Genomic DNA, 23,687 nt, shown 5'->3' with positions numbered 1-23,687 from the left:
ACCACCCAGCCATGGTCTGGATCACTGGGGACAGCTACAACCTCATCGCAGCAATGAAGGACGACCTGCACCAACTCCACCTGCAGTGTCCACACATGAAGATCATCTTCTCTGGCATCACCCAGAGATGCAGGAGGAAGGCTGGTGCCACTGACGGGGCTCACGGGTGTGTGAACAATGTTATGGCCTCATATGTTCATTGTTTAAGTGGCAGCCTCGTACATCACCCTCACATAAGGTTTGACTCTCCTGAGCTATTTTTGCATGATGGAGTTCATTTCACCACCAGAGCAAATTATATTTTAAACAGTTGTGTTGAGTCCATTAAAGCCCAACTTCAGCAACAGTGAAATGCTCATGTGTGACAGTTGGTTCTCTTTGTTGCAGCTGAGTCTGAGTGCATTGTTTAGCCCCAGACACAGCCCACAGTGATTGTTATTTTTGTTTCTATAGCATTTTTAAAAATTAACACTTGTGGCCATAACACTGTTTAGTCTTACCAGCTATGCTCTTCTTCATTCCCTACACCCTCGCCTTTTCACACTGTCTTATTCCCTTACCATCCCAGTATTACCATTCCATGGTCTTTGACTCTCCGCCTCCATGTCGCACGTAATCATTTTAAAATAGTGTAAAACATTAGCATTCATGGTTCATGTTGTTAGTTCTCAGTTATTATAGTTAATATCAGTGTGCTGGTACAAGAGCATCACTGATTTAGAGAAAGGTTGTTACTGGGGCATATTTACATTCAAATACTCTGTCAGTTTGCCTTTTTGTCCCTTTCACAGTGACGTAAGTAAACCCAGAAACTGTGAACATAAACAGACTTAAGAACAGCTTCTTACCCAGAACTGAGAGTCTGTTACATATAAACTGTCTCACACAGAAGGTCTCATCATGAATAATGACTCCTGGACTTTTGTCACCTTTATCCCATTACTTACTGACTGCTGCAACAGCCTTTTAAACTATGCATTACAGCCACCCTCCAGACTGTTGCACTATGCTCACTTTAATTGTAAAGGCAGCTTTACTTTGGCCTTTATTCATAGTGTACAGTCCGCTGCACCAAGTGCTGCAAGCTATATATGAAGTACAATTTTTATATTGTGGTTTCTCATGTCTATCAATTTGACTGTAATTTATTTTTCTGGGGGTTCAACTACTTTTTTTTTTTTATGAAAACTTGTCTTGTGAAAATTAAGTTCACCTTTACCTTCATCCAGAGCTGCATTTCTTATGAATCCATTTATTTCAATCTTTTGCACATCTTGTCTGGTGATGTTGATAGATAATAAAATTCCTGAAAATAATGCAGTTTTTAATGTGCAGTAAAGTTATTTATGAAACTCTTACTTAAGATGGTTTTTTTTTTTCATCTGGTATGAATTTTAACAATTAACAAACAAAAAAATAGCAACATGCAAAGCATTGTAATCATACAGGAACACACTGATGGAGGTTTAGCCATAATTTGTAATTAATTACAAGACTATTTCTATATTAGCTTTAATCAACCACATAAATAATAAAAATGTTTAGTAACTGTTTCCATCCTAGAACGTTGACAGTGAAGGTTAAAAAAAAGCTTGTACTTTCCTTGTTTTGTTTTATGTACTTATCAGTTTTAATGACAATGAAAATTAATTCAAAGTGTCCTGATGGATTCATTATGAGGCAAATGGTCAATTTGGAAAAACCAGGCAAGAGTGTTCTGTAGTTAATAGAAAACTATAATCACAAATTGCAAAGGCACATTAAACATTTTTCAATTACAGTAACTGTATTTATGAATAAAACAAATGCACATGAGCTGCACTACACTGACATTTTAACAAGTCTTCGTCAAACGAAATTTGGAAACCATTAAAAAAGTAAACATTTAGTTTCTAAAAAAAAAGAGGATAACAGATTAATTGAAGGTTCTGATCTTCCAACTAACCAAAGAAAATGTAATTATAACCACGTTGAATGGAAAACTTTTTAAAACTAGCTAACAGTATGTGAACAATGCCTAATCCACCAACAATAAGTAATTACAACACAACTGAATCCAAACAATGTACAAGACTGAAGTTCACCAGTGAATGACACTTGTGCGTCGTCCAAACAGGTTGTCTGTCAGTCACTCAGCTCTAGACCAGGTGTCAATCAAACCAGGCATGTCCCCAACCACACCTCTCTTTCTAGACCTAACAACTAATTAGATAAACACTATTATATCACTGATCAGAGGAAGTGAATTGAGACAATGACACAGTCATGACTTGTGGAAAAAATGTAGTATGTTGTGACAGAAGTTGACAAGGTTTGAATGGGATTTGATTGGTGCCAGTGACTTTTTGGAGCCACCACCTAATGGCCTTCAGTGGTATTGAAGCCAACACTAAAGAACTAAAAGCTGCAGTTCCTCTAATAACCACTAGTGTCTGGCTCCTACAGTGAGTCAGTCCCCATAGACTCCCATGTTAAAATGTCCAACTTTACAGCAGAAATAAACATGTTTACAGCCTGGTACAAAAACTGTTCTGGTCTCTAGAGCTAATTTCCTCCTTCATGACAACTTTACGGGCTGAATTTTATATAACTCACCTGCTTACATTTTATTAAGGCTTAGAGTTTAGTATAATTGAGGGTTTGGCCTTTTTGAGTGACAGGTGGGCAAGAAAACACTTGCCACAAACCAGCATGCACCAAAGTCTCGGCTCCGCACACGCCCCAGTTAGGCGGGGTAAGGCACTGCCAAGATGGCGATGGCAAAGCAGCTCACTCTTCAGCTTCAAAACCACTCTTCAGAAATCTGTGGATGATGTCCCAGAGGCTAAGTCCATCTTTGTATAAGTCTGTTTTTATTACAATAAGAAAACTGCTATACAAATAAAGTCAATATTATAATGCATAATGTCATTGGATATGCATCTTGGAAGTCTGCATATCTGGGGAAAACTTTAGTTTAGATGAACTTCGGCTGCAAAACCTGGTGCAAACTGTGGCCTAGCTATGGCCCAACCACCCATGAAAATATTGGTTTACAATTGTTTTCAGCAGAGTTACATACTTCCTCAGAAAATACTCCTCAAGCAAGAGGCAAAGCTCACTAAAAAGACTTTTCCAAAAGACTTCAGTCCTAGAGTTGGCACAGTATGAAGGTGGCACTGAAATCAGTGTTTGAGTTTGAAAGGACAGGAGGACAAAGGGAATGTTGAAGATTTTACAGCACACTGATCAAAGAGGATGAGACTGTCCTCTCTGAATTCCCTACAGCCTTGAACTTTCTGATGGAGACTGATCTGTACAGCACATTTAAGACAGAGTGAGAGAGATGAATAGAGACCAAAGCTCCTTCTTTTTAAAGAGCTGTAAATTTTTCCAGGAGGAACTTCTAATTTTGCTAATGCAGTTACATAACACATCAGTATATCAGCAGTGTAAAGCCCCAGTGCAATTAGCCCTCCTGTGGAATCAGTCACCATGGCGCTAATGCTTCACACAGTCATCTGACTGTCTAACTGCTATTTTTAATTAGAAGTGAGAGACAAATCAACTCAGGGTCATGTGGTTTCCTGTTTGCACATTACAGGGTGATGCTGGGAGTAGATTTTTTTGGGAACTCGAAGGTCTGCCTGTGCCTGTTTTGCCAAGATAGTGGTGAATTCCAGAAACCCATCTCACTGCTATCTGTGCCCAAGACACACACACACATGCGCGCACACACACACACACACACACACACACACACGATGATAAACACACAATGACAGGGTGTTGGAGGCGGCATTTGCACAGAGAGGGCAGGCTGCCCTGGACACACTGTGAGATTGGGCGGGTCACAGGGAATAAAAATGAATGGGGGCAAAGAAAAATTTAAAACTGAGAGAAATGGTGGGGGGAGCAGGAAGGCAGAGTGATGTGTGTGTGATGTGTGATAAGAGGAGCTGTTCTGTAAAGGCTGTTGAATTGACCTATGTGAGGGTAGAGGAAGGTCTGGAGCGGAAGTTTCAGAATGGAGAAAGCCAAAGGGATTGAGGTTGAGCAGTAGCCTCACAAATAAGGAAAACCCAGAGTGGGGGAAGTGCAATGTGTTGGGGGCGGGAGGGGTTTTATAAAATCTAGAGGTAGCATGAAAAATAAAACTGCAGAGGATAAGGATGTTGTGTGCAGAGAAGAGTCCCGTCATGATGAAGCAGGTCTTGATTAAAGAAGCTGTGGTTGACATGGTTGACAGCACTCAATTATTAGAGAAGAAAATGACTCGGTATATACAAAATATCAAAGCTCAGTATTGTACAGAAAGTTTCCTAAATCTACAGGTATAGTGACAGCAGAGCTGAAAAACAAATGCAACTGAGCAGTATACAGAAGCTTAGTTTAGTCTTTAATGTTCCTCTGTGAAAAAGGTGGTTAAAGACCCCCCCGATGAAAATCAAGTGTTTCACCTCGTTAACATCCATATGTTGCTTTTATATAATAAAGACATATGACGAGTGAAATAATCAGTCAACACCATGACTGAGTGTTTCCACCTTGAACTGCAGTGAACCAATGACAGTCTCATAAAAACACATTCAGACAGTCAGGGATTCATACGTCATAGAACCTGAGGAACCAATCCTGTCAACTTGTGGGGATGGGGGGGCGGGGCTAAATACACCTGAAACCTTGACAGTACAGAGAGCCAGAGTTAGCATCATATTAATCATAGCAGAGGATTTTTACAGAGTTTAAAACATTTCTGGAGAGGAACTTCTACTTTCCAGCTGTAAGTCTACAAAACATGGTATCAAGAAGCAGCATGGAGGAGAGATCAGCTGGCCTTCAACTCCACTGAGTTTTAAAGTAGGCAGTTATCTGGCGACCCAAATTACAAAGGAGAACACTTGAACACTTGTTGTGACGTACAAAGAGTGCACTGAGGACCAAAGGTAGACATGTCATATGGAAAATGAATAAGCCTTGGATTTCGATAATGTGGAGGTTTTTGGCAGAAAAAGGAAGAAAAAATGACTTGATTTAAGGTTGTACAGCCCAGTCTGCTGATGGCTGGTTTAATTTAGTCATTTGCTGTTTGCTATTTTGGCTGTCAGGCCTGCACTTGACACATAGGGGACAGTAGGGTACTTCTTAGTAAACCTCCGTCTTTGTGCACTACAGTTTTTTTGGCTGCAAAATTGCAACAATTTCATCTTCAGGTAGTGAGGGTTTTTTGTTTGTTTGTTTTTGATGTGGTGAGGGATTAATTCAAAGTTGCCCCCCCACCCCCAACCCACTGTCTCAATGAGAGAGAGACAGAGAGAGAGAGAGTGAGAGAGTAGTGATGGTTGAGTGAGCTAGAGAGTGAATGAAGGGAGTGAGCAGAAAAGTAAAATGCTTCTTTCTGATTGCTTCACCACTGTGGCTTCAAGGTTCATTTGGTGATTTGAGTTAAAAATTTGTTTGTTTATTCACATGAATGTAGTTAAAAACACACACACGAGAACAAATCTTTAAAAGGACTTGTTTGATGTTTCCTCTGGGACCAGCCTCTTAGTGTTGTTGTTGTTGTTACTGTGGTCACACTCCATGATCACCATTAGAGGCAGGGTGTGAATATGGTTCAACAGAGACTGACTCCAGTTTCATTTCATGAAGACTGGAATAACGTGAAGTGAGTTTCCTCCCTTCTGCTCCTTTGTGTAAACGTGGCCAGTAAGGTGCACAAAGCTATTTTATGTTTCATGTGCTCACAGATGTTGCTTCACGTGGTGTCTGTTCAGTTGACAGCTTGTAGCCTTTGAAGTTATCAGATTGTGTTTATGTTTGTGATACATGTGGTTGGGGGATTATACACTGTGAGAATGCTCTGTATTATTGTCCTATACTAATTTATGATGAATGTATTTTATTTTTATTTTTCTCACAGCATATTTGACGGCATGGAACGCCTCGTGGTCGTGACTCAAATGAAGGGGAGTAACAACCGTGGTTACGTTGTAAAGCACAAATAAATACACCCCCACCTCCACACGAGCCCTTCTGTAGACACACAGACCTGCTGCTCTGCCGCTGATACATCCATGACACAGACAGAGAGGGACAGAGAGAGCGATGTAACCTGGTTGGAATGTTTTTGCTACAATCCCACCCTCACACCCTGCACGCTGTTATTGGTTGGGAGCTACACACCTACTGCCCATACTTTGACACCCAGAAACATCCTGAACACAGCAAAATGACAAGATAGGAAACCACAGGTAGGGAGCAGGCTCTCTGTACACACTAATAGTGGGTCCTCGGTGATGAGATCCTGTATGGTTTACCTTTAATAGTCCTATCAGAAACAGTTGTTATGTGAGTGTAGACATTAAAAGTTGATTCACACTGAATAAATATTGTGAATCTCAAATTAGGATGTAAAAGGTGCAGCAGCGCCTCATTTAAATAAACCAAAAATGCAGTTTGTAATGAATAACGAAGCTTTGAAGTCTTACTGTCAAAAAAAACGATAAAGAAAAAAAGTCTCCATAGATTCAATGAAAAATTAAGCCGATTAAAAAAAATAGGTTTTCAGGGATTTTAAAGGAGCCCTTACTCTTTTATTATGACTGACTGACACCAAAACCTCACACGAAGCAGCTGTTTATGTTTTTGGTTGTTGAAATGTTTCCTACAGTCAAACCCCACAGGAACTGATACAAATTCCTCTTCCAGCCTTTTGGCTGCAATAACAGAAACAAAAAGAGCCAGGAATGAAAGGTAGACCTATATGCATATACACAAGTACCCCCCCCCCCCCCCCCCCCCCCTCCCGAGTCCACTGTGAGCAAAATCAATCAGATAAGGGTTGAAGAAATTCCATCATGCTCTGAGCTATGAAGTGTTGATGTGAAGTTAAAATACTGTGAGGCAATGAGGCCGCAGATCTGTGTCCTCCGGGGCTCAGCTTTGGCTCGCTTCAAGAGCTATCATGTTGTGCCCGATGAAGGAGAAATAATGCCTTTACTTCCACTTCCTGTCCCGGCAGTGTCTCGTAGCGCTGTCTGTCTCCTCTTCCCGGTCCTGCAGCCAGCGCCATTCCCCTGCCGGAGGGCAGTCGGGGGGGGGGCTAAAAGCCTCTTCACATGAGGAGATAATACCCCCTCTAATTGGCTATCGCGCTGGGAATGAGCCTCTCCGCTCCCCCTGTTGCCTCCTGTTGACTGTTCCTTGGCCAGCTCCCACAGAATATTTTAGATGACAGATGCAGCCATCTTATGGGACATGGCAGGATTATCTTATTGTGGCAGGCGGAGCGTGGAGAGGCTGTCGGAAAATGGTTTGAAACAGAGCAGAACAAACAAAGACACAGGCCTGCACCGACAATCATGCAAGCTTACACAGTATGTGCTGCACAAATACACACACTGAATGTTAATAAAGACCTCACTCGTTATAACAAAGCAAGAAACGCCACCTCCACCGGAATGATAAATACAAATGGTCATTGGTGGATTGAAACCATCTGAGACTGAGAATTTAACTCCACTGCATCATCTGCTGAAGTCAAAAACAGAACATTTCTCTGGTGCGTAACTTTCTCACATATGGTGGATGCGACTTGGCATCATGTGGGGCCAGGTGAAAACAGACAGGCTGTCCTGGTTCGGCCTGGACCTCAGCATGCTCCCTAGTTCTCCTCTTTGGCCTGTCTGTTTTCCCTGTCTCCCCTCCCCCTGGTGTGTGTGTGTGTGTGTGTGTGTGTGTGTGTGTGTGTGTGTGTGTGTGTGTGTGTGTGTGTGTGTGTGTGTGTTCTCTCTCCCAGCAGAGGCGTGGCCACAGCGCTGGAAGCCTGACACACCTGCAGCTCGTCAAGCAATCATGCCGGTTTAAAAGCCCCGGCTGTTCTTCCACTCTTTGCCGGATTGTTCCACTTCCTCAGTGGTAACACTTCAGGCTATTGAATCTCTCGTGCTCTCTTAGCAGGCTACTTTGCAAAGATTTTTGCCTTACCTGTGTCTCTCGCTCTCTGTCCCAGTGGAAACCTGCTCTAGTGCTGCCTCTGGTTCCAGTCAGGAAGCAGCTTCCTCCCACGCCACACCAACCTGCTGCAGATGCCACATGCCTCCGCCAAAGCCCACCACGCCAGAACCACCAAGCTCCCCCCCCTCCCTTTGGGTCCATCTGCTCATCAGCCACCTCCCCTAAAGACACTGAACCATATTCTGACTGTCCTCAAGTTTGCCAGTAAACGCCTCTTGTTAACGTCCTGCTTGAGTGTTTACTGAGTCCACATAGAGGTCCTGGCTAGTTCTTAAAACCGATCATAACACAGGTCTGACTGTTGTTGACTTACTTTGTGCATCATAGATAGATGGCTAGATACTTATACAGTTATGATGTATTTATTTTGGTCCTTTCTAATATTTATATGTACTAAATACACAGAAATAAAACATAACAATATTGGATGAAAAGGTGCAGGCTGAAGCTAAAGCTTCTCTTAGATGAGTCAGAAACCCTGTCAGAGAAAGAAGGTACAAGAAGAAGCAAAAACAAAAAGAACCTTTTCACCACTAAGATCAGACACTATACCATCAAATATAAAAACTGGAAAAAAAAAGACTTTCACTGCCAGATTTATAATAATAATAAACTTTAGAATAGCAAATAACTTTATTTGTATGGCACCTTTTTAACACCAGGGTTATCAAAGTGCTTTGACAAATGAATAAAAAGCAATGGTCGTCAAAAGCAGGAGGGAGGTGGAGTTACAGGGGGAAGACAAACAATGTATTTCAATATAAATAAGGAGGGTGCAAAAACCACACACACGCATGCATGCATGCGCACACACACACACACACACACACACACACACAATACAAGCACACACATGCATGCAAACACTAAAAACAATAAAATGATGATACATAGATCATAAAAAGGTAAAAAAAATAATGAATTAAAAGACACATCACATGTTTTGAACTAGTCGGAGGTGGGAGAGTGACTTCATGCCAGAGGACGGAGGTACAGTCGTACAGTCTTGAGACGTTTTCCAGATCAGGGTGTGAGATTATAGGTTTGATTCGGAGAGAATTCTTATTTGAAGGAAGCAGGACAGGACAAAGTTTGTGATGTGGTGATCACAGCTCAGGGTCATACTCTCTCATACATACAGTGGCAGACCAGGGACCAAGGACTGATGGGGTTTAGTGGATTAAACAGTGTTATCTCTGATTTTGAGCTGTTGAGTTGTAGGAAATTTTGTGCCAACCAACAGTTAACGCTGTTAGGTGAACTGCAATGATAATGATCATATCTCAGTTTTATATTTATTTATTTATTTATTTATCACCACGTTTTTAAACATTTTTATAAATACACCAAGTTCATTTATTCATTCATTCATTCATTCATTCATTCATCACAGTTCACAGAAGAAAAGGGCGTAACCTTTTCTTCTTTAGATTTGTCCTTACCTCTGTTTTTTTAAATGTGCTAAATGCACTTCAGTTCATACAGCTCTCTGGGATTTAAACAACCTCTGAAGACAGTTTGGGAGTAAATTATTTTGTGCTTTATATTATCTGTGCAGTCAGATGTCAAGTCAACCAGATTGTGAAGTTTTGGTATCCTGTTTGGTTCATATTAATGGAACTGATACAATAACTAAAGGGAGTAAATAAAGAATAAAAATGAAAAATATATTGTATATAAATATAGAAAAAAATATTAGATTTAGATATTTTAGTCTTGTTTAAGAACAAGACTTAAAGCTCCACAGGGACATTTTGACTTGAGCGTTTCTATATGAGAGGTCATGAAGTATCCAAAAATGAATCATAGACTGTATGTTAGTATCGATATTGTTTAAAAGTAGAAACTCTGGTTTCACAATGGCATTAGAGGAAAAGTCAGGGAGGCACCAAAATCATTAGAATTCATCCACAGGGTCCATGAATATCAACACCAACTGTGACCAACTGACTTTGCTAACCTGTTTGGGGGTCTTACATTGAGAGGTTGAGTTGATTTAGGAGAAAACAAAACTGAACCAGTTCATATTATATTGTGATGGACACGTGTCGGTCAAAATGAAATTCTGACCTGGGGCCGTATTCATGAAGCTTCCGTGCACAGAGGGTTGCTCCTGGTGACGAGATTATTCACAAAGCATCTAAGCCCTGAAGAGAGCTCCTCAGGTGAAGGACAGCTAAGAGACTTTGGAGTTTCCGGATCAGAGGAGAAAAAGGGAGAAAGACCAAGAGGCAGGAGAAATACTTTCCAAATGCTGAATGACAGTGATGAAACGCTACAGATTAGATCTTGCAGGGATAATGTTTGTTTTTGATCTCATTAGAGATGCACTCACATCTCCCACCCAATGCAATAACGCTATGATGCCTGAAATGAAAGTGATCACTACACTATGACATTCGGCAGCTGGGAAAACAGTGCAACAGTTACAGCGCTACCACAGTCTGATGCTGTGGTTCAGGGTTATTGTCTGCATCATCAGCTTCCTCATGCTTCACCTTTTGGAGGATGGTTTCAAGTTATGCAGAGCCCTTCTTACACCACACATAGAACTGCATGTACAACCTCAGTCTCATCACTCCATAAAAATATAGTCTTTTTTTGGAGAGCAGCAGCTTCCCCTGTGGTGTCCTGCCATGGACAACCTGCTCCATGCACCACGATTTACACGTGGTGGATCCATGAACAGAGATGTTAACCAGCTCCAATGATTCCTTTAAGGCTTTAGTTGTTACTCTGAGCCTCTTTCTCCCTCATTGAGGATTCTGCGCCATGCCTTTGGAGTCGTCTTAGCTGTAGGTCCACTTCTAGGGAGAGTAACAACAGAACTAAATCAGCTTTGGCTGTGTGACCCGTTCAAGCTTTGTGCAAATCAACAATTCATGATCCTGAGTCTTCTGAGATCTTTGCTGTGAGGCCTGGTTTGGATCAGCAGAGGCTTCTGAAAAACAGCTAAATTAATATGTTAATATGTGTGAGTGTTTTCCAACCACCATTCTGCATGTTTGATGTATTCACACGAGAACAATACAATGATTTGAATCATTGTATTGTGTTATCAGTTAAAATAGATTGTGTTTGTTCATGAGTGTAACTTCTGACCACATTTCAAGAGAAATCTAGACACAGATTTAATCCCAAAGAAGACAGACAGAGTTAATTAGAAGATGAATTCCCCAGTGTGTGACATCACTGCGACATCTCATCTGCTCCCATGTTCCTCTAATATCCTCCATGCTCCTATCCGTCAGGTCACATGACCGTGCACACACACTCTGACATGCACACACACACATACACACATTTCATCCTGACTGATCCATTTCAGTCCTGACTAGCTGATAGAACCCACAAAAGGTCAAAGACTGACCTTTACCTCCACTCCCAGGTACCACAAATCTCCCGTGAGCGGCTTGGTGTGTGTGTGTGTGTGTGTGTGTGTGTGTGTGTGTGTGTGTGTGTGTGTGTGTGTGTGTTTGCGTGTGTGTGTTTGCGTGTGTGCATTATGTGTGTGTGATCCAGCAGTTCAGCAGAATGAAGCTGGCAGGCTCATTATCATAGGCCTCCTCTAAAACAGATATGGGAGGGATCTATTGGACTGAAATGATGGGACCTGAGTGGGCTTCTAATGGCCACGGCGTTTGCCAGGCTGCCCCTGTAAGTGGATTTCTACTGCGATCTGCTGTTTGTTTATTGGAGTGCCTGTTGTTCTGGATGCACTCCATAGAGGATACAAATTGCATTATTCACGGCAGGCAGGCTGGTAATGGCAAGGATGAATGATGGCCCCTATTTCGCTCCTGACAGAGAAGGTCGAGAGAGGAGCTCTATACAATTACACACAAGTTTGTGTTCGATCAGCGGATAGTTACAGGTGAAGTGCTCGCACACGCTGAAGGCGAAAAAGGAATGGAGTTCAGGAAAAGGAGGGCTCTGAGTTTGACTCCTTTGGAGGGATTTCAGGGTATGAAGTGCTGCCTTACTAAATTAATTTGCCGTTGCCAAATTATATTCTGAAGTTAGATCTCAAGGGGATATGTGCTATTTTTCTGAGCCTGGCCATTGATTTTTGTTGCTAAGTCAATTTGGGTTCTGCAAACAACAAGCCAACATAGCAAATTGATGTAAAAGGCATGATCTACAGTGCTTCTTTCTCTAGACTTTTTCTTGCTCTACATTCTTCTTCATTACAGACAACAAAGGAGACTGTGAGAGGGATGATGGCCAAACCATTTCAATTTGGACTGTACCAGTGCTGCAGATTACCAATACAAAGGGACAATAACTGCCAGTTATTAAATATCAGACAGCATTCAGTCAGAGCCATCCACTCTTGATGTGATGGATGCTCTTCCTCGATCATATCTACTGTATGTGAAAACAGAAAGATCAAAACTGCATTTTCCTTTTGTTAATTAGGTTGTTCAGTTGTGAAATATTGTAAATTTTAACCTCTACAGCCCTTGATGGTTTTCAATCATGTCAGAATGAATTCTGGGACAGTGTGTATAAGATTAGCAGCAAAAAGCAAAGGGCTGCAAATACAGAAAAACTGCAAGTTTTCCACAGAACAAAACAGGACCGACAACATTGTTTCCAGGAAGCTCTGCACGTTACAGTTCAGTGATTCTGCTTTTATTGCAGATATTGGTGAATCCTAGCCTTAGCTTTTTACTAATAACTACTGTGTTCATCAGTTTTGTGTGTATCCTAGAAACTTATTCTGTCCACTGTATGACTCCATGCATTCCTGTATCTTTATTATGGTTATGTCTTATAAGACTGGTGAAATATGTTCCCACAGCATCAGTGTAGTTTTTGTCTTTGGACACAGACTCTTTGTTCCTGTTGGTTGATTTTTGGCTACCTGGTCCTCTGCTGACTGGCGGCTTGTTGCAAATTACAAATTACCCACATGTTTTATCTTTCATGCTCTGTCTCTGGACTCTACTTATGAGCCCACAAAAATGCCTTCCATGCTTTGTAATTAATTAGTGGCTGATAATATGAACTTTGTTTGACTCCTGTCTTACACTCAGTGCAAAGTGACGCAAAGCGTAACACAAGTGTCTTTGCTAGTTTCAGACCAATGTTATTCTGATGTCCAGCACCAACATTGTTTAAATAGCCAGTATACTTGTGCTTATCTGTGTGCCCATGGGTGTATGGGTCTTAAAATGAGCTGTGGTCAGGTGCATTGTTTGCACATTGCTAACAACAACCTGGTGTGACATCAGTGCTGCAGTATTTCACTGTTATTTCAAGAGAGTAATATGCACTTATATGTTTCTGCGCTCCACCCCGCTGCAACAGAGAACTGTTCCCTCTGAAGAAGCCTCCTTTCTCACCACCTGGTTAATCCATCACTGTAATAGCAATCTACCAAAGGTGGAGGTGCACCTGGCTTTCAAAGGGAATGCAAGATGGCTCTCTGATAGGTTTATTGCATGTTATGCCCAAAACACATGCATGATTTTAAGTATTATTAAGTACATACAACCCTTTTGACTGCTGTCACTGCTGTCTTCCTGAAGTCCAGTCTAAATTTTGTTCTCCTCGTCATGTTGGGCCCAAATTCAAGTTTGACCAAAATCTAAGAGCATCCCAAGAAATGGTTGAAGTTATGTAGGTAGTATAAATGGCTAATGAGTCGCTCATGTGTGATATCATGTCTAATTAGAGTCCATACTCAGCATGTCACTTTCACCTGAACAGTGAGTTTGGTGCCGCCACTTACCAGCTATATTACGCTGTCAGTGCCTATTTATTTCTAATCAGGATGAATCCAGCCGTGCATTATTGATATGTGAAGCATGTAAACCTGAATATTAGTTCTATTTACATGAGGAGTCATCCTAAACAGCTGCAGTCTGCACAGTACCTGTTTGTTTACCGTGTCGTGAATGAGGAGAAGCTATAATTTCACATAACATGAAAATGTGAAAGATCATCACTAATATCAACCTATGCTGAATTCCTAATTAAACTGAAGCAGAACAGATCAGCTGTGCTTCCAAGCACATAGTCCTGCAGTTTTCAGTCTCCCAGGTCTGTTAGTGTCTATTAAAGCAGTTTTCAAACTTTCTTGGCTCAAGTGATGTGAAAAATCAGTCAGGCATTTTGTGGGAGCCATATGTCAATAAAACTTTGTGGATGTCCTAAAATTCACACACCTGGCCTTGTGTCATGGGGTATAAATGACAAACTATAAAAACTACTGGTCAATTAAAATGTTTGTCCAGCAGTGGTGCCGTGGATGGTGGAGAAATGAAGTCCTGCCTGCTGCTTTGTAGCTGCTTCGTTTGAGAGCAGGTCTTCCTCACTCCATCTCTTTTCATTTGCACATCTCCTACTAGGATTGTGATCACAGTCCATGTCAGAAGTATTAAAGTGATAGTTGTGGTTATTTGATGTAGGGTTGTTTGAGTTAGTCATGCAGAGTCAGTGTGTTAACTGCAGTAGATTCAGATCAGCACGCTGTCCGTTAGGAGAGGCAGCAAGGAACACAGCACACCAGCAGAGTGATGTCCTGCTGTGGACGGGGCCAGCAGAAAAAAACTTGTTTAAGACACTTTTAAAAGATGCCCATCGAGACAGTCCATTATCTGTTAAAATGTACGCTCCTTCAATCGGCTGACCTGCAGCTACAGCGTAATACAGTACACGCCGTAGGTGCACTTGTGCGTAAAAAATACGATAATTCAGCGGTTGAGAAAAATGTAGTACCAAAGGTAAGTGCTGTTTTTTTACGAGAAGATAAAGAGCTGAAAAGATTCTAAATGACGCATACATTTAAACTGATATTGGATTGTTTTGTCTTTTAAAAGTGTCTGAAGTGTGTTTTTCTGCTGACCTCGTCCATAGCAGCTGCTTTTGTAACCTGGCAGCGCGCTGATCTGAATCGACTGCAGGTAACACAGAAACTCTGCATGACTGTCTCACACAACTCCACGTCAAATAACGTGCAAGAGCACCGAGCACATTTGACCAACATTTAAGTCACATTGTTGTGGCAGGGCAAGCACATTTTGACTCAGCAGATGTTCTGAGCATGAAAGAGTTGACCTTTGACCTTTTGGATATAAAATGTCATCACATAGTGAATGAATTTATGAGTTGTTTTAATCAGTTTGTCCTTAAGTCCAAAAGGACATTTGTGCAAAATTTGAAGGGCAAAACCTTGTTTTGTCAGATCACCCTGACCTTTGACTTTTAACCACCAAAATCTAATCAGTTTATCCTTGAGTCTGTGATGATGTGATGTTTGTACCAAATCTGAGGAGATTCCCTGAGGCTATCACACACATTTCATATCATGTTCATGATGGGACTGATGGACACCAGAAACATAATTCCTCTGGCCCTGCCTGTCACCGGCCTGGATACGTAGACATTTCAAAAAAACAGTGACCACAATCAGTTTTCTAGCATTAGGGTTGCTTTAAGGTGCTACTGCATTATAAGGTTCACTGAATGAGTGAGTACGAATCACTGAATGTCCGAAAAGGCCGCACTCGTAGATGGGATGAATATCCTGCTGCTACAGCCTTCTGGCTGCATTACTGTCTCCCTGATATCTCTCCACCCTCACAAGAGACTGCACATTGAATTGTACTTCTGGGGATAAGATGCACACTTCTGGACAGTCTTTTCTCAAAGGCATTCACGGTGTTGCACGTGGTGGTAGACATGAAAAGGGACACAAGTAGTTGGGTACATCTCAATTCCCTTATCTGATCACTCTTTGACCATCACTTGACTTGGAAATCTTGAAGGATGTTCCAGTTCCCTCATTTCTACTCTGAGCAGTGAAGATAGACGAGCATGGAGGGATCTCTGCAGAGACATGAGCAAGGATACACAAGACCACTCTGCATGGAAGTCTTTTACTGGACTGACACACCTTTTTATTGGAAATCTGTTGGTAATTGGATGCTGCAGCTGACAGACATCACTTCACCACACATAACAGAGCACTGCTCACAACCTTCAGGTTTCTGACACACCATCCAGTGAAAAACAGTGGATCTGTGTTAACTATTAGTCAAAAGAACAAAACTGAACCATAATCCTCATCTTTCATTAGAAAGATCTTCTTTTCATGATCTGTTACTTCCCCCTTAATCTGTATAATATTATACATATTATGTATATTATAGGATAATTCACTTCTACTTTCTCTCTTCTGTAGAACTAGCAAGTCACTGAGTAAACTGGGCATGGTCCAGACGAACACCCCTCAGCTCCATCATTCTTTGAAGAAATGGGTTTTCGACTGTTTGACTATCCTACAACCACGTCCTTTGAAGTGCACTGTGGCCTTTGGCAGTCACTGATGATTTTAGCCAGCATCACCAGTTTAACACAATATTCCTGCAGCTTTCATTGATGTACAGAGCCTAGTACTGGCTTATTGATCAGCATTTGGCAGCAGTTACCCCGTCACTCAAACTGGCTTGTCACAGTAAGGGTCCCACTCTTGTATTACCTGCTATAAGCTGTCCACAGCAGCTTAGCGTTCAGAGGGGATAAAAAGTGTATCTTGATTTTCCACGTTTCTTCTTTATATCTTCTATCTACTATTATTTTTATAATAATAACAATTTTTATGATCAACAGTCTCAACACATCTTAGTAGCTGAACAGCTTTAACAAATTATTTTCTCTTTCTTTCCCTCTTATATCTCATTATCCCAACTTATTTCTCCTCTGTGAAGGAATCTCACTGGGAGACTTGAGTAATAATGACTGGCTGTGTAGCGTCATGTGAACAGTGCCATAAAGGCTAGAAAAGCTGTGCCGGTTAAAATAGACACACTTCATCAAAATTTAATTTAATAACTTATAGGTTATATGTCTGAGTCTGGATGGGACAGCGTCTAGTTTCAGATCTGGACCGTGGTCTACTTATTAGTGACCTCTGGTTTAAAATATGTTTGTCAGAAATGAGTCACATGCACCTTCTCACATGTTCAGAATCTGTTGAAGCAGCAGGAACAGCTTGTTAGCTGCTTACTCTTAAGTTTTTTCACATTGCATACCCGTGAGCAGCGCTCTGTCAGCCCTCCATGTTAGTGTAGTGGTGCACAGACTGATGTCACATCTAAAGCTCAATCTGGTGCTACACATTTAATGAAGATTTGCTGCAGAGTGCAACTTTAGGTTCACAGTTACTACACAACGTCATTGGCTTTAGTCTTGCACACAGAGACTCTCATTGTCTGACTTGCTCACGCTAAACAATAACAAAATACCACAAATGTGCAAACATAAACAGTTACACCACCTCTCAAACTTTTTGGAGGGTTAATGTCTCATTCGTTTACATAGACACATTTACATATAACTCTTGTTCAACATAACCATATTTCTTCATAAACAGTCAACTGTTGCGATGGGGACTCCCTCATCTAAGGGCTCATTTGTCAAGGCTACTGCCCCGCACTCTGACTATGGCGGCCATGAATTTTCATTATTCATTAACATCACCAGCTTACCTGCAAAGTGCAAGAATATCACTTTAGATTCACAGTCGCTGCACAGTGTTATCTGCTTCCATCTTGTACACAGAGATTTTCATTGTCTGACTCGCTCACGCAAGACTTCCCTGTGACGCTCCCCTGCATATACACTGCTCACGTAGTGATACTGATACCTACTGTCAAACTATTCACACTCCGGCCTAATTAAAACGCGTAATGAAAAACATGTATCCTGAATTTTCTCCTCATGATCACACATATAACAGGAAACATTAAAAACGTACTCTTACTCACAGTACATTCCCAAAGTTATTACCTTCACAAGACTTATTGTGCCACATTTGCAGCTGCTGTCATTTTAGTTTTGACTGTTCCTGTGAGATTTATCAGTTTTTTTAAAGAAGTAATTGAAATTGTGTCTTTATGTGCAAAACTCTCTGTCATTTAGTTGAACCACTACCTGAAAGCAAGACTCCAGATAAATCCACCACTTTTATGAATGAACTTGACTTGATAATCATGTCTCAGTACCACCCAAGCACATGTTCACTGCTACACTATGTTTACCTGCAAGCATCACCCCCCCCCCCATCAAAGCAGAAGTCACAACAGAATGTGAAAGCCCTTAGCTGTGTCAGCTCCACTGTTGGAGGTTGGATGTAGCAGGCGGGGGAACATTATCGTTTTACAGAAATGTATTGATTTATGGAGTTCATAATCCACCGTGGCACAGAGGGGGGAGATGTAGCTCATTCCAGCTTTCTGAGACTTACACTTTAATGAAGTCATTTATCTCTGATCTAAGGCTCTCCTATCACACCATCCATCCATCCGCACACACACACACGCACGCACATGCACACACACACATGCACGCACGCACGCACGCACGCGCACACACGCACACACACACACACACACACACACAGCAGCCTCTTGTCCTCTAATGGCAGATATCAAAAAGCATGGGGTCAGCTGTGCTTTTCATATTGCAGTTGTCCTGACTCATCCTGCTAATCAAAGTCACTGATTTACTGCTGCATTTTGTCACACCACACTGAGCTCCCATCATGATTTACCATAGAACATACGTGTTATAACTTTCTAAAAGATAGCGATAGATTATTGCCACACAATTTATCTATTATAATTCGCCATTAGAGGCAATAAATCCATCTCACACAAAAGAGATTTCACCATGAAGTCGAACGCTCTTGTTCACACAGGGCTGGGTGAGGATACAGCGCGAACAGGACACAGCGATTTATTTATCTGGGTTACCTGATCTTTTTACCATTTTCTTCATTACACACTTTGTACTCTATCTGGGCCCCCAGGTACTCCCAGTCCAAGAAGCTTTTGTGCGATAAAGAAAAGGATGAATTTGGTAAATCGCACTCACATATCTTGTAAACCTCTGGCACCCACTGTATCCTGCAAATAATGAATAATGCATGTTATTCTGAGCTCCCCATCTTGTTCGCATATGACCTATAGCCAAAATGATTATGCAGATTTGAGGAAATAAATAAATAATCAAATGTTATAAATGGTAACCTGGGGCATGGAAGACTACTGTGCATTTATCAGTCTGTGGGGGACAGAATGAAGGCAGTGTTTCCTCTTGTTATTTCGATTTTTTTATTTTTTTTCTTTAGTGGAAGTGATTGGCCTGAATTAACACGCTAATGTGGTGGCTGTTGTTTGCACAGCCATTTAAAATGTAATTATTTTCAGCCTAGCGGTTCAACGAAGGCAGCTGAGGCCTGCAGCTCATGGATTAGCTTGCCTCAAAGCCTCAGATGCAGTCCTGCAGTCTGTGGCTGAGAGCAGAAAACAGACACACTCACACACACACACACACACACACACACACTTGTACTTCCATCTTTGTGAGGACACTCGGTGACATAATGCATTCCCTAGCCCCTTACCCTAACCTTAACCATCACAACTGAGAGCCTAACCCTAACCCTGACCCTAACCTTAACCTAAACCTAATTCTAACCATAACTCTAAAACCAAGTCTTAACCCTCAAAATGTGATTTGAAGGTGTCTCAAAAAGTGAGGACCGGCCAAAATGTCCTCACTTTCCCAAAATGTCCTCACTCTGTTAGTAAAATACTTTTTTTGGTCCTTACTATGTAGCAAGTGCAAGTGTGTACACACACACACACTACGTAATTATTTGTCAATGTTTTGGTCTTCTGACCTCTCACTCAAGGCTGTCTGTCTTCAGAAAGGTCAGAGGACTGATCTGATTTTCACTTTCCACTTAAACTAAATTTCTATCCTTAGGTAAATGCATTAACACTGAATGTTTTCTCTGTATTGCATGGTTTACTTGTCCTTTCACTTAAAGGTCAGGTTTGAATGTGAAATCTAACACTTTCAGTGAGTGTTGAAGACAAAATGTAAATATACATTTATTGAAATGTGAATCAAAAGTTCTCCAACGGAAAAAGGAAATTTGTTGTTACCCAAAATATTTCTGAGAGGATACTGTAACTAAATCACTATTTGTCTAGAAGACAATCTTATGTACAAAGATGTATGTGTATGGACAATGACATGGCACTCATCACATCCGTGGCATAGTGAGCGTGTAGAGGAAAATCACAACTGAATACATAAAAACTCTTTGTCCACATTTCTTTTTGTTGAGCATTTTTCCTTATCTGATTATACTCTTGGTTGTTTCTATAGTTCCTGAAATCATACAACACAAGCATTCAAGACAAATAAAAAAATATGTACAGTTCTCTTAAGTACATAACATGTTTTAAAATACAATGTAACCTCTAATTTTGTCACATTTAGAATGATACTTAATGCAGCGGACCATGTCATGAGGAGAGCATCTTTCCATGCGAACATGCAAACGGAGTGAGAGTGGGAAGGTTGAAGGTGTTGATTGGAATTGAGCCATATATCAACTCTCAAAGTATTTAAGGAAGTGTCTGCTCTAAACAATGTGGGATGAGACTGTGAAACCAAAATAATGCAGTGAAAGATGATAAAATGCAGTGTAATGCTGAGGTGAAGTGGCTCTGTGACACTTCTCTGTGGGTTTGTCACTGTGAGCGACCTCTTTGATCCACTATTCAATTATTAGTGCAGCTTTTTACCAGCTGTTTACTTACCAGTTTAGAAGAAACGTGTTGAGTTCAGCATCAAATTTCATTCCTTTACTCACCAACAGCTGTCCCCAGAGGTGGAAACAAACACTGTTGTGTTATGTTATGTTAACTGTTCTCTCTATCACATCTTTTCATCTACTGAAGTTAGCATGCTAACCAGCTAGCCTTGGTCAGTCTGCTCACTTTCTAGTAGCTACTCACTGCAACCTCCAGTCTGCCCTGAAGATGTAACGCTGCTCAGAAGGCGTGTTATAACCTCTTGTGTTATGCAGACTATAGTGGCCGAAGCTCAAGTCACTCAACAATCCACACCACCTGCTCCCGACAGGAAAACACTTCAGCAGCAGTGAAAACTTACTAATAGCCCCTTTAAAGCTGATGGGCGATTTTTGTTCACTTGGGGGAATAATAAATTTGATAGGGAATTTGCAAAAACCAACAATAATGAGGCTAAAAAATTAAGTAGGGCAATTAGAGAATTGTTGGTAATTTGTCCCTATGAGCCAAACCATTTGAGCAATTGTGAACGGTGAAAACTGTTGATTAATAAAGCTTTATGTTAAAATCATCAGATAATTGTGCTACCCAATAGTTGTTCGATAATCTTTTGCTCAGGTGACATTTGTTTACAAACCTGGTGTGCTTGTATCTGGGCAATTTGAACCTAACAAGAACATAATTATGTCAGCCTATAGTTCAGAATAAACAAAACCAACTGTAGCTGCAATGGCAGACTAAGATGTTAAGCCATGCATATACTGTGTTTGTGTGTGTGTGTGTGTGTGTTAATTTTGAGGGTTAAGACTTGGTTTTAGAGTTATGGTTAGAATGAGGTGTAGGTTAGGCACTCATTTGTGATGGTTAAGGTTAGGGTAAGGGGCTAGGGAATGCATTATGTCAACGGGTGTCCTCACAAAGATAGAAGTACGTGTGTGTGTGTGTGTGTGTGTGTACTTGTACTTGTACTTGCTACATAGTGAGGACCAAAAAAAGTATTTTACTAACAGAGTGAGGACATTTTGGGAAAGTGAGGACATTTTGGCCGGTCCTCACCTTTTGAGACACATTCAAATCACATTTTGAGGGTTAAGACTTGGTTTTAGAGTTATGGTTAGAATTAGGTTTAGGTTAAGGTTAGGGTCGGGGTTAGGGTTAGGCACTCAGTTGTGATGGTTAAGGTTAGGGTAAGGGGCTGGGGAATGCATTATGTCAACGAGTGTCCTCACAAAGATGGAAGTACAAGTGTGTGTGTGTGTGTGTGAGTGTGTGTGAGAGAGAGAGAGAGACAGAGTATTTTCACTTTCTACCTGAATAACTAAGGAGCCTTACACCCAGCAGCAGACCCTGAGAGGGTTTTGGAGAGAGCCTTTTGTTTGCTGCTGTGATAGAAGACAAGTTCAAACACAGGAGAATGTTCACATCCACACAAACGAGTCGGGTGCTGGATGAAAGGACTGAAAACTCGACACTGAAAAGTTTTGAAGCCTCAAAAACAAAGAAAAAAAAGCCATAAGAAACATAATCATGCGGCTAATAGGTGTATTCAATCACCCCCCCCCCCCCCCAACAATAAGACCCTATATATACACAGCATTTTAAATATATGAGGGACAAAAATAAACCAAGAGCCATGTTCACCATCACAACTGCCAAACACAAAGGTGGACCATAGGTTAGCGTTTCAAATTACACCTCCTGAAAACTGGTGAATATTTTATTATTATTATTATTATTATTATATCATTTTGAAATCACATACCCTGTGTGCCCACTGTTATTTTACTTCCTGTCTTTGTCTCGTTTTACCTCCATTGTGATTGTCTGCCCCGCCCTGATGTGTTTCACCTGTGTTTGATTACCCTTGCCTCCCTGGTGTATTTACGTCTCTGGCCCAATCCCACAGTCCACCCTCACAGACTCCGAGTTGTGTTCCTCGGCTCAGGCCCACTGAAAAACCATCAAGGGCATGAGGGTTCTCTGCAGACATTTTGAGCCCTTTCTGCACACTTTGGTGGTTACTGGGACGCCTTGAAGTGTGAAATAAAAATGGTAAACAACCACCCGAACATTAACGTTACAAGACAAAAGAAGTTTACATGTGAGTATAAACACAGCTCACTGGTGATTCAGAGCCACAACTGTGTGCAGTTATTTCTCCTATGATGAATTCAAATCTGCAAATCGCCAGGGAGCGAAAGGACTAAATAAAAAATGTCTAATCAAAAGTCCTAAACCCACATCTGTACACAGCATGTTTTGGTGACATCACGGGAACATGATGAGTCATAAAGTGTTCTTCTCTATACCATTTTGCTCCCTTGTAGCCTCTTGCATTCAGGTGCTGTCTGTGAGGGTTCAGGTCTCAGGGGGGGACATTTGGATTTGGCCTGTCTTCATTCTGTCTATCAGTTTGTTTGGTCCTGGTCAATACACCTGGGTCCTGTTTCAGAAAGCAGGCTTACTGAAAACTCAGAGTTAGTTGACTCAGAGTTGAAGGAAACTCTGGGTTTTCAGTTTCACAAAGCCAGTTCAGCTTGACATTGAGTCAGTTACCATGGCAACATACTCCATGAACCAAATCTGCTCACTGGCAGGTTTTCTTCAACTAACCCTGAGTTTCTCCTCCTCTTTATCTGAAGCCTGCAGACTGAAAGCAGTGGCAGACATGGCATGTCCTTTTGTGGAAGAGCCAATTGATATCAAACCGCAAAATACTCCACAGAAATCTCTGTTGGGAGAGGTTTATTAGACCCGGATTGGATGTTTTATCATCCCCTGATGAGTATTTGTTTGAGCGTTTCTGTTTTTCTGCACCATCAGTAATTAATCTGAACAATATTCTCAACCCTCACATCGTTCACATGACACATGCGCTCAGTTCAGAGCAAATTCTTTGTATTGCACTTTGGTTTTTTGCCTATAGCAGTTTTTTATATAGCATTGGTGATGCAGAGCATGAGTCGAAGGCAACTGTCTGTCGGGCTGTGAGAAACGTCGGGCACTGAAACGTCTAATACACACATTTGTAGTGTTTCCAGGACCCAGACCCACCAGACCCCTCAAAGA

The sequence above is a fragment of the Trachinotus anak genome, unplaced genomic scaffold, assembly GCF_046630095.1.
Source record: "Trachinotus anak isolate AG129_WGS33_773 ecotype Australia unplaced genomic scaffold, CSIRO_AGI_Tana_v1 ptg000032l, whole genome shotgun sequence".
NCBI lineage: Eukaryota > Metazoa > Chordata > Actinopteri > Carangiformes > Carangidae > Trachinotus > Trachinotus anak.
The sequence above is the reverse complement of the archived record's forward strand: the minus strand, read 5'-3'. Positions refer to the sequence as shown.